Below are 11,921 nucleotides of genomic sequence, written 5' to 3' on the forward strand. Positions count from 1 at the left end.
CGGCGACCACCGCCCCCATCCTGAACCCTAAGATAGATAGTGGGGTACCTCTCCGGCGAGCCCCCCTCCCCACTGCGGCTCGTTCTTCCTTCACCCCGGCGGCATCGGAGTGAAAAGTAGCTAAATCAGAGCAGCATCGCAAGCAAGAGCGAGAGCAGCAGCACGAGCAAGAGCAGACCAGGCAGGGGACCGAGAGCAAGAGTAGAGCAGCAGTGCGAGCGAGAGCTAAAGCAGCAGCAGGTCCTACTGATGTGGACGTCGCCGCCGAGGGAGCGACGCCGTGGAGGAAGTGGCCGGCGACGCCACCGTGGATGGAGCCGCGCTGTGTCGGCTCGGGACCGAGCGCCGGCAGCACCGTGAGATCGAATCAAGAAGAAAATGCGGCGATTAGTGTACAACCTCTTTGGTGGCGCCGATTAGGCCGCAGCTTCATCCGAGGAAACGGTGATGATGATGCTCTTCCGGTGGTGCAGGTGAAGACGGCGGTGTGGGAATGGAGGTGGTGCGAAAGACGAGGGGAACATTGGGGCAGCTCCTTGGAGGTGGAGGACGGTGTGGCTGAACCGGCGGGACGATGAGATCAACGACGGATCCTCATCCGGTACGGTGGATGAGGGACGTCGAGATGTTGCTGTGGACGACATCGTCGGGGAAGAGGGTCCGGCTGGGTGGCGGACGGAGCAGGGTGTGGGATTTCATCGCGGGTTTTCGCGGCCTCGGTGTACGAATGGGTGGGCGGATGGGATGGCAGTGGGGAACCATGGCTTAGAGACGCGCTTGTCCGAAATGCAGGGTAATTTATGAAAGTACCCCCACCAATTTGAGGCGGTTCTTTCGGTTCAGGGGTACCACGGGCATTTCACATGTCGGGTTTTCATAGGAGGTGGGAGTTTTTGCGCGCGTTGTAATTTCGGAATAGCAAGGCGCGGGTTGAGATGGAGGGAGTTGCCGGAGCACAATGAGACAAAGATATATCTTAAATATTTCGGGCTAAGAAGGCGCGGGTTGAAGAGGCGGGAGTTTTGCAGCACGATAGGAAGAGACGCTAGCTTGAATTTTTGGCATAACAAGGCGCGGCTTGAAATTTTGGAAGAACAAGCTTAACGTGTACCCAAAAAAGACAATTTGCACCTCAACACGCACAACACACACACAAACACCATTTAGACTAGAGTAAGGTACACATGCATTGCACGCGTGAGATTTGGCAACCAAATTATGAATAAATACCACATTATAGCATGCAAGATTTGAGTCATATATGCATGTAGATGTTCGTTTAATTCTTATAGTTCATTTCATTCAAAATCATCTAGTTTTTATAAGAAAGCTAATCTATTTTAAGATTCATGGAATTGTGCGTCGTAAGACATAAAGTAAAAACAAATAATGGCAAATCATGTAGAAAAACATTTGGGCAATTCTGATACGGAAGATTCTAAAACAAATAAGAAGTGCTTGTGTTTTGATGTTTGTGCATTATGCTTAAGTTCAACCATGGAGTCTTCTAGATTATACATGTGATGAAATCGGGTGGAATCTAGATGATATCCAACGGCCAGTAGTGCTCAAATTTGCCATCTTTGGACCATCGGATTCGCCTCATCCAATGACCATCTTTCAAAGTTAAAGATACCCGCACACAATATAAAAAATATATAAAATATAATATATATATATATGGGTATAGATATAGATATGTGATGCAAAAGCCACCCATCATCTCTAATTAGAATAGTGTGTGCATGCACGGATGCGACGTGGCCAAATGATGTCTGCCATCGGTATCTCAAATTCAAATCAGTCTGACCTTATTCAATGTGTACACATTACAACATGCTCGTTTCCAAACCACACCGCGTAGATCTCCGTTATATTCATGCATGCATGGGTTTCAAACACCAGGATCTCTTATTCAAATATTTGAATTCAACTTTACATTGATTGTGACCTCACCTATTCAGCTATTCTTTTACACCCACACAGTAGTCTTCTCTTTATAAATGTACCACTAACTTTCTCTCGTGCATGCATGCACACACACTACCAGTCGGCATTATCCATCGCACGCATGCAATCTTTTTCTTCAGGTCGGTCTCCCATGAAGGCACACACCAACACACACACCCCTCTCCATCATATCGGGCATTCTTTATCTCTCACGCGTGCATGCGCAACGATCGATGTTCCTCTATGTATGTGTGTATATAGCTAAGTCTTTCATAGTTTTCCACACAAACCGATCAATCGATATATCCAGTGAGGTCTCACCCTCTTTCCCACGTCCACATCGATCAATCTATACCTCTCTATATAGGATTAACATATATAGCTAATACACCCACATTAATTATGTATCCAACGTCCCCCTCTCATCATCCATGCCTTCCGCTTCATCTCTCAGACACGTGCACAATGGCGAAGACAGGGGGCGGTAAGGGCCCTGCCCCCCTAACATCACTATATATCAAGGCTAATATGAATGTGATCATTAGACAATTGCTGCTAAAAATGGTTTAAGTTCATGAATTGACCCTCCTCGTAAAGGATTAGCAATGCTTGGCCCCCTAGCTCATTTATTTTTCATGGCTCCGCCACTACGCGCATCATCGCACGTGTTCGCCCTCTCTCTCTAAATATCGGTCTCACACTTGTGCATTCCTTCATAGTCTCCCTCCACTCGGCCCCTCGCACCATATTCTAACCCCCCACCGGATTTTGCCACATGTACAATCTAGCAGACTCCATGGTTGAACTTAAGCATAATGCACAAACCTCAAAACAATAGTGGTTCTCTTTTGTTCTAGAATCTTCCATATCATAACTGCCCAAATTTTTTCTAGTTGAATTGCCATTATTTGTTTTTACTTTATGCTTTACAACGCACAATTCCATGAATCATAAAATATATTAAGGGCTTCTTTGATTCAAAGGATTCTCAAAGGAATTTTGGAGGATTCTAATCATTAGGAATTTTTCCTATCTTCGTTGTTTGATTCGTAGGATTGTAAACCATAGGAATTTTTCCATATGATTCATTTGCACTAGATTTCATAGGAAACATCCCATCCACTCAAACCTCTTTGAAAGAATTCTGCATTTTTTTCTATGCACAATCAAACACTTGTACAATCTTGTAGGATTCAAGACGACATTCCACTATAATCCCATGTTTTTCCTATTCCCGCGTTCTTAGCTTTTTTATAAAAACTAATTGATTTTGAATGAGATGAACTATAAGAATTAAACGAAGGGCTACATCAGGCATATATGACTCAGAGCTTACATGCTATAGTGTGGTATTTATTCATAATTTGGTTGCAAAATCTGATGCGTGCAATGCACGTGTACCTTACTAGTACTTCGAGTATGTGCAAAACACGTAAATTAGAGTACCAATAAAATGCTACATAGTGTCTCTCTTACAGTTTATGAAGCCACGTGGCACATGTGTAGGCATTGTCGCGACCTCCTTGCATGGATTGATCACAGTGACGTGCTGCTGGTTCCAGAAGAATGTACTCGTCCTCCCTGAGCCATACTGGCGGTACATGCACGAAGCGAAGATGTGCATGCATGCCATGCACGCACTCATTCCTCGCACGCACACGCGGGTACACGGGCGAACGCAATTTTGTACCAAGATCCACCCCATGTGATAATTTGACGCGTGTAAAGTCGTTCACTTCATTGATGGTCAATTAATACAACGCATGCAAATTGAGTGGATGTGAGGGCGGAAGAAAGACATTATTACTCCACTGCGCGCATGCGAGTAGTTAAATCATGGGTTGCTAGTAGTACTTCCATTGGTCTCCTTTGTATTTTGTGCCAATTTTTGATAGTAACATAATATTTACGCATTTGAGCAGTGTAGTACTTGAAATTTATGTTCCGCTAAACTCATCGGGAGCCGTTTCGGGCCTCGAAACCAAAACCATCAATTAATCTTTACCTTGTTCCCATCACATTCAAAAGCCTGCTCACACCTACTAGTGGTACATACCAAACCTGAACGTGTTCCCACTATGCAGGTACTAGTACTAGTGCTAGTACTTAGGTTATAAAAAGCGGAACTACCTAACTGAAAATCACTCTACCTTTCCTCCTCATAAGTGCTTCTTCTTCGTCCATCGTTGCCGTGGCCGGTGAGCAGAGCTCTAGGTCGAGAACTACTCGTAACAAGGGAGCGGCAACCAATGTTGCGGAAAAAAAGAGAGGGCTCGCCGCCACGCAGAGACCTCGAAAGATCTCTCATGGGCAGGCGATGGCTCCCAGGAGCACCCTAGCCGCGGAGGCGAACATGCCAAGCTGGCGGAGCTGGAGTCGTTATCCCTCGACGGCATGCCCGATCAGCTCAATAAGCAGAAGGAGTTCATCCAAGGCTTGATGGACTTGCTGAAGGAGAGCCTCGACGACATGCCCGCTGAGCTCAATCAGCAGGGGGAGTTGACCGCCGGCTTGGTGATGCTGCTGGAGAAGAGCATTGCCTCGGAGAAGAAGGCAACCGGCGAAATCCTACGACTTCAGGAGGACAATGCGAAGCTCTGCCACGAGATCGACCTGTTGAAGGAGAAGAACGCCGGCTGGAAGAAGCTGCATGAGAATAGTAGTTCCTCGATGAAGATGCTGCAGGCCCTCGCCATGGAACAGAAGGAAGAGTTGGTGAAGCTCCGCATCGAGCACCTGGCTGCTGTCAAGGTACGTAATATGGCCGTGGAACAGATTATGAAGGCTCGCATCGAGAAATGCCGCGTCATGGACACAATGATGAAGATGGCGAAGGAGACGTGCAAGGAGATGGAGGTCGTGGAGGCGATGAAGAAGCAGTTACGACTCCGCGGCGAATTAGATCATTTGGGGTGATAATCTTCCTTCTTCTTTTGCTCCTGTGTTTCATCTTTTGCTTCTGGTGTTTCGCCGCACGTGTCACGTTCTCTGCGAGGCATGAATAGAACAATGTTTTTTTGAGGGAATGAATAGAACAATGCTAACAATGAGATGACTAGCAAATTAGATCATTTTTATCGCCATATGGCACTGGGCTGCCGTGTTTCATGCTCCTCCGTCGCAGTACTACTCCAGTGGAAAACTTGAGTATACCGCACGGTTCTTTGATCCTCCTCGATCAGGTCGTCGGCGCATTTATACGAGCAGTCAAATCACAAGGCCCCGCCTTCCAGCAGTAATGAGTCGTTAAATCACAAAGGCCCTCGCCTCTCGTGAAACCGACCAAGCTAGACTGCCCCACCCTCTAGCCTTTTAAAAAATGTATACTTTTGTACAACAGTAGTATCGATGGATTGCGCCATGGAGCAAAACTTGAAATTAAAAAAAAGATGGTACCTATAGAGAGCGCTCGTCGCCAAATTATGCATATAGTACTATTAAAAAGGCTAGTCACAATAATGGTGTCCAGCACAACCCACCCCTCAAATAAAACTAAGAGGGTGCTTGGATACCTTTTAGTCCCATGACTAAAAGTAGTGGGACTAAAACATGCTAGCCTCACCCATGCTTGGATCCAAATACTAAAAAAGCTAAAATCAAGTTAATGAGAATTTATTATCCTCCAAACCCTCCAATCCAGAACTCGCCTATGTTAAAGGAGAGGAGTTAAATGAGTAGAGAGAGGACTAATCCACATTTTAGTAGGGGTACCCCTGACTAAAAAAAATTAGTCTCAAGACTAGTTTTAGCCCCTCTTTAGTCAGGGGTGCTTGGAACTTTAGCCTCTTAAAGAGACTATTTTTAGTCAGACTAAAATAAGTCCCTTGGATCCAAGCACCCTCTAAGCATCCTGGAATTCTTTGACAAAACTAAGCACCCTGAAATTCTTTGACAACTAAACTGCTGGCTATATGATGTTGGCCATATATATTGTACGTATATAATGTGAAGAAACGAGTGGTAGTACTATACCAACTAAAAGATGAAATGTAAGAAATACTAGTATGTACGTACTGAAGAGTTAAAGTAACGAGAAGAAACATAACATAGTTCTGCTGGGGGCTCAGCACAACACACCCCTCAAATTAAATTAAGCACACCTGAAATTAAACTTTGCAACTATTCCGGTAGACACTGCATTAGAACCACCATGAGCAACGACACTGCCACCTTACTCGGAGTCCTCGTCCACGTCCTCGACTTCATCCTTGTCCCTGTTCCTCTTGGCCGATACTTCTTTGCTTGAACCGCACACTTGGCTGTTGCTCTTCATCCAACCCTTGTAGATATTGAAGCAAAGGTAGCCATCCATTGCAGCATAGTGGATGTGGTCTATATCTAGTAAATTCCGCTGCCATGCATGATGATGAAACGTGTAATGAGGTTTCTCCAGTTTACCGTACGAAGGATGAACAATGGCTCCTACCAGGGTCAGCATTGAAGGCTGACGAGAGGACACCAGCCGATTCTTCTGGAGGTCGAAGGTGTTTCCTACAATGCGGCCTATCCGATGCAGGGCTTCTTTGTCGTTACCAAAGTCTACAGTAACGAATTTGACTAGGTTGCTCTCGAGGAAGTCCTTAAAATCTTGGCACTCAACATCGGCATGGCATATGTGGTAGACCAAGCATAAGTCATGCACGCAAACCTGGATCACGGCGGGCTTCTTCCTCTCTTCGTCCTTTAGATCCTTCTCTCGTCCCAGGACTGTGGTGTACTCAACATCTAGCCCAGCGACCCACTCATCATCTGAGTCTTCGAACATGCGTCTGAAGCGAGAAAGGCATACTTTCACCGTCGCTGAAGAGCGGGCGTAGATGACGACGAACTCATCGCCGGTGATGGTTCTAACCTTGTACTCACCGCCGATCGTGGAGATTTGGGACGTCATGGATTTGGGAGGAGGGTTAGGATTAGTGGAACTGCCGTAATGTGAATGGATGGGACGACTAGGAGCGAACCGTCGTAGTATTGAAGGACGTGCAGGGACGAGTAGGAGTGAACTGCCAACGTGCGAATGGCAGGGTAGTGGCTTTCCATTCTCCCATGATATGGGATTTCGAGAGCCCTTGGATCTGAGATCGAACGGTTGCATGGCGTGATTCTAGACCTATGGGTGAATATCCTATCTTGGAGGGTTATTCTGCAAATTTTCAGCAACTTAGCATGTGACCGTTTGATCTCAGATCCAAGGGCTGTCAGCAGCCCGTATCATGGTCGCGCCTATCACGACCGTCGCGTCGCTCGCGCGGTCGCGCCCTTGGAGATTTAACACGGTGCGTTAGGTTATCTGATGTTGGCATGTCATACATAGTCATCACTTAGTCACTCATACTACAACAAGGTTGGCTATAAGTGTATTTTTTTACTCCTCTCTATCTCTTTCTTCATACTCAAGGAAGAAACGGTGCTAAGCGCGTGTATTTATTGCATTTGCCAAGGAGCGACCTCTTCCAATGAAATGGTGTTGCTAAGTTTGCTTCATTTAATTAGCTATAGACTCAAAATTGTCTTTTCACCTAGGTACACGCGCTTAGCACCGTTTCTTCCTTGGGTCACCAAACTAGTCTCTCTCTTCTTGATTAACTTGCCACATCAGACTTTATGCTTATGTGGCAAGCTTAAGCACCTGTAGGAGCAAGTAAAAGTAAGTACAATAGTGTGCTTTACATGCCATTTTTGCATATGTGGAGGTAAGAGAGGCAACAAAAAGTGGAGAAGTGGGCTCTCATGCAAAAGCCAGCCTCTACTACATGGTGGAGCATTGGGAGAGGCACCTGTATGGAGGTGGTCAGGAATCTGGGAGACTCACGCCGGTCGTAGGCCGCAGTTAAAATGATAATGGCAAGTCAAATCACGGGTCCCCACCTGTCCAGCAGTAACTCGCTATCAAATCACACAACCCTACGTTTGCAGCAGCCTACTCCCTCATCTTCTCGCGTCTTTGTCGAACCGACTAGGCAGAACTGCCCCGCCGCCTACCACGCAGGAAAAGCCCCACCCTCGACTTTTAAAGAGTATACAGTATACTAATTTTGTATCCATGGATTGCGCCCGCGCCATGGAGCAAAGCGTCTAGAAAATGGAGGAGAGACAGTGGTCTTGCAATAGAGAAGAGGGAGAGGCGAGACGGTGGTTTTGGAATGGAGATGATGGAGAGGAGAGGAGGTGGTTTTGCAATGGAGAAGAGGGAGAGGAGCGTGCGGCAGCGATTTAGGATAGGACGAGAGGGCCGGTGCGCTCTGACTGGATCAAAATCAAAATCAATTTATCCTTCAATTAAGAAAGCGACCCCACATTAACTAATCTCCCTTTTATTCTGGGTCATAATTGACCATGATTTTCGCACATAAAATATACGTTATACATTGTATACAAGGCCACTATCAAAATTACAATTTGCAACTATACAAGGCCACTAACATTAATCGAGGCAAAATTGATGGCGTTTGCCTCGTACTAGCACCCGAGGACATTAATATCCCTTGTGTGCATGCAAGAGTGAGAAGGTTAGCTTGCATTCCCAACATTAATCAACCAATGAGGACTAAGAGGGTTGGCTTGTTGTGCTTGGGAGAGAAAAACCACATTAATTAACACGACAATCAAGGTGACAAGCTAGCTTGCAACATTGACTCAAACATAGCATTGATTTTTACCTTGGTACCTGTAATATGAGTCTTTCGCCATGTATACAAAAAATGGAGGGAGTATAATTTGAAAGTACATTCAGATACGAACCAAACGATACAATTTTTGGTGACATGCATTCACATTTTGCTTGTCAAATACAGTATGTGGTCAAACTTTGACCCAAAATACGCGAAACAACAAAAAATACTTCCAAGACTAGGGCCGCTCTTCCGCTCTTCTCCTCTTAAACCACCGCCGCTCCTCTCCTGTTCCAATCTAAATGCAGCGCCGCTCCTCTCCTCTTCCATTTCAAAACCACCGCCCCTCCTCTCCTGTTCCAGTCCAAAACCAGCGGAGCTCCGCTCCCGTTCTAATCCAAAATCAGCGCTGCTCATGTCCTCTTCCATTCAAAAACCACCGCCGGCGAGTGAAGGTGTTGTGGAGAAGTAGATCGATGGAGGAGTACAACCGATACGTGAGGATCGCAGACGGCGACCCTGTGAAGCTAGCTAGAATGTTGGAGATACCAGTCTTGGTTTGACAAACAAGGACCAACTAGCGGCGACGGCACATCCATGGCCAAATATCTGCAACAGAGCGAAAAGGCGGCAATACTCCCGGAGGGAGTCGCGCCGGAGTACATAGAGCTGCTCCTCTGGGCCATGGAGCAAACAGATTCACTGAATCCGATCGTGAGGGAGCGGTGGTTGGAGTATCGATCCCAGATGGAGCATCCACCAGAGATTGAAGGATCGAGCATCTACAGGGTGTCGTTTGTGAGGGTGTCCTGCCAGAGCGAGCCGGTGGATTCTTCGTCGACCGAACCCAACTGCAAGAGGAGAATAACAGTGGCCCGACGACGCTTCCCCGCCATTGTCTCCCTCGCCGTTCACATCGTCTCACGGGGTGGCTGTCTGCCGCCGAGGAATAGGAGGGGGCTGCCCCCCCCCCCCCCGGGGGGGGGGCCCAATAGTCGGGCAGGTTGTGAATTGTCAGGATGAGCTTAGGGTTATCAGTATTTGCAGGTTGTGAATTGTGTTTTGTGTGTGTATTTTGAGATTACTTTCAGATATGAGCATATGAAGTATTTATGAATTCTAGATATCTATTTTTAGCACATAAAAAATGTAGTTTCATAGGAGTATAAAAGTGCAGACAATGTGATTCTCAGAGAAGAAACTGCAAGTTTCAGTTTCAGATAAGAAACTACAAGTTCAGTTTCAGATAAGAAACTGCAACTTTCAGAGGCAGAGCATTTATATTGACACGGCCTTTTCAAACAGGGTTAACATCATGTTGGAAGTTTTATTCATGGTCGAAAACGGAACTACCGAGCCAGTTAACATAATGCTGATCACATTCATGCATAGCACATCTTCATATGATGCACAGTCAAAATGCCCACACAATGTCGAGTGTGGTGAAACACAGAGAAAACGAGGACGAAGTTTTGGCAAGTGTTGGACGTGGTTTGGCTGCCCCGTCTAGGCTTTCATTTTTAACATGCGCAGCCCACGTCCTCGGATGGGAGGTCCATAGGCCGGTCGATACCGTCATGTATCGACCGGCCTATGGACCTCCCATCCGAGGTATTATTTTTGGCAGCCTAATTTATGTATTTTTTTGAAGAAAACGCAGAGGTCTTATTCTATTTTCTATATAAGAATAGGAACGCCAGGTCCAACTTAAGTTTCCCTTCTAACTATATTATATATATTTAAACTATTTTATATGTTGACTGTTTAGTTCACATAATTGGCAAATAGATGACTGCTCTCGCGATCCCCTTCGCCCCCGCCACCACCTCCACCCTTGTCGCTGCCCACGCCACTACCTCCACCCTCGCCGTCGCCATAGATCTCGCCGCCACCCCCCGCCTCCTAACTCCGGGCGTGCCTGCCACCCTCAGCAAGTCCGCTCACGCGCCCCATGGAGTCGCCGGCCATATCCACGGGGGAATGGCTGGAAGACAGGTAGATCTACAAGATGCATCTTCCACATGTCTACAAAGCCTTCCCCCGGATGCTCCAGCCGCTCGACTCCGTCGCGCCGGCGGTGTCGCGGGAGACTCGAGGGAGGAGATGGAGGGAGCGGGCGATGCGGATCCGCGACGACGCTCTCTCCTAGACCCAGTGCACGCGCAAATGGAGGGAAGCAGAGGAGGAAGCTGCGAGGGAGGAAGCCAAGGAGGGACCGAATCCGTTCTCTCACTCGCGCAGGTATGCTCGGATGTGCAAGGATCATGTGGATTGGGAGCTGCTGAATCTAGCCCTGCGGATCTACTTCGAAGGAGATTTCTCAGAGAAGCACAGGATGCCCCACCCCAGTGAGCCGCCGATTGCGTTCATTTGATGGGTGAAAGGAGAAGTGAATTCAGGAGATCCACGTTGTGCTGCGAGATGGGAATGCTTGACTGGACTCCTGCCCACCAGCACGCCACCGGAGCCGGAGCAGGTGGATCCCCTACCTTACCTCTCCCCCAAACCTGCAGAAGATTGAAATTAGGCTTGCAATCTGCTTCAATTGAGCTGTCTGGTGGTTATTTCTGCTTCCTGAGAGACAACATCTGGCTGGAGGATGAGAAGGAACCAGGAACTCCAATGAATTTCCCCTATCACAATGGGGGGGAGCGCCGGTTGGGTAGTGGTACGGTCCACCTCCGCCCCAAATGGAGGCACAATCTGGGCAGGCTCCTGTAATTGCCCAAGATCAATCTGCTGGTGGTTCTAACTCTCAGATCAGTGGGAAATCTCAAGGCAAGAATCAGCAAAAGAAGAGATAGGACATCTAGAAAACTGCTCCTGCCCTTGCTTCGGGCCTTATGGCATACTCTGAGGTGATCTGCTACAACTATGGGGAACCAGGGCATTATTTGGATAAATGTGTCAAGCCCAAGAGTTGTTTTATCTGCAAAATGGTTACCCATAAAGTTGAGAATTGCCCTGTCAGAAGGAAAACCCACAGTTCTGCTAGATATGTTGGAAGTGCTGCTCCAGGATTATGTCCACCATTGACAGAATTTTCTGTGACACATAATTAGATAGTTTTTCCCTTTTCTAGTTGTAGAGCTCTGCCCAGATGTGGTAGTGACCACACTCCTTTGCTCTGGGACTCTGGTCTTAACCAAACTCCAAAGAGCAATAGTTTTAAATTTGAAAAGTGGTGGTTGCTTAGAGAAGATTTTATCGAGCTAGTCCGGAAAATCTGGAATGAGCCTACTGGGAGCAGCTGCCCCCTAGAAAATTGGCAGATCAAAATCAGGAGATTTAGAAGAAATATCAAAGGGTGGAACTCCAATGAGGAAGCTAATCTTAGAAGATACAAAAGGCTTCTCCTCC

The sequence above is a fragment of the Triticum aestivum genome, chromosome 3A (assembly GCF_018294505.1).
Source record: "Triticum aestivum cultivar Chinese Spring chromosome 3A, IWGSC CS RefSeq v2.1, whole genome shotgun sequence".
Taxonomy (NCBI): Eukaryota; Viridiplantae; Streptophyta; class Magnoliopsida; order Poales; family Poaceae; genus Triticum; species Triticum aestivum.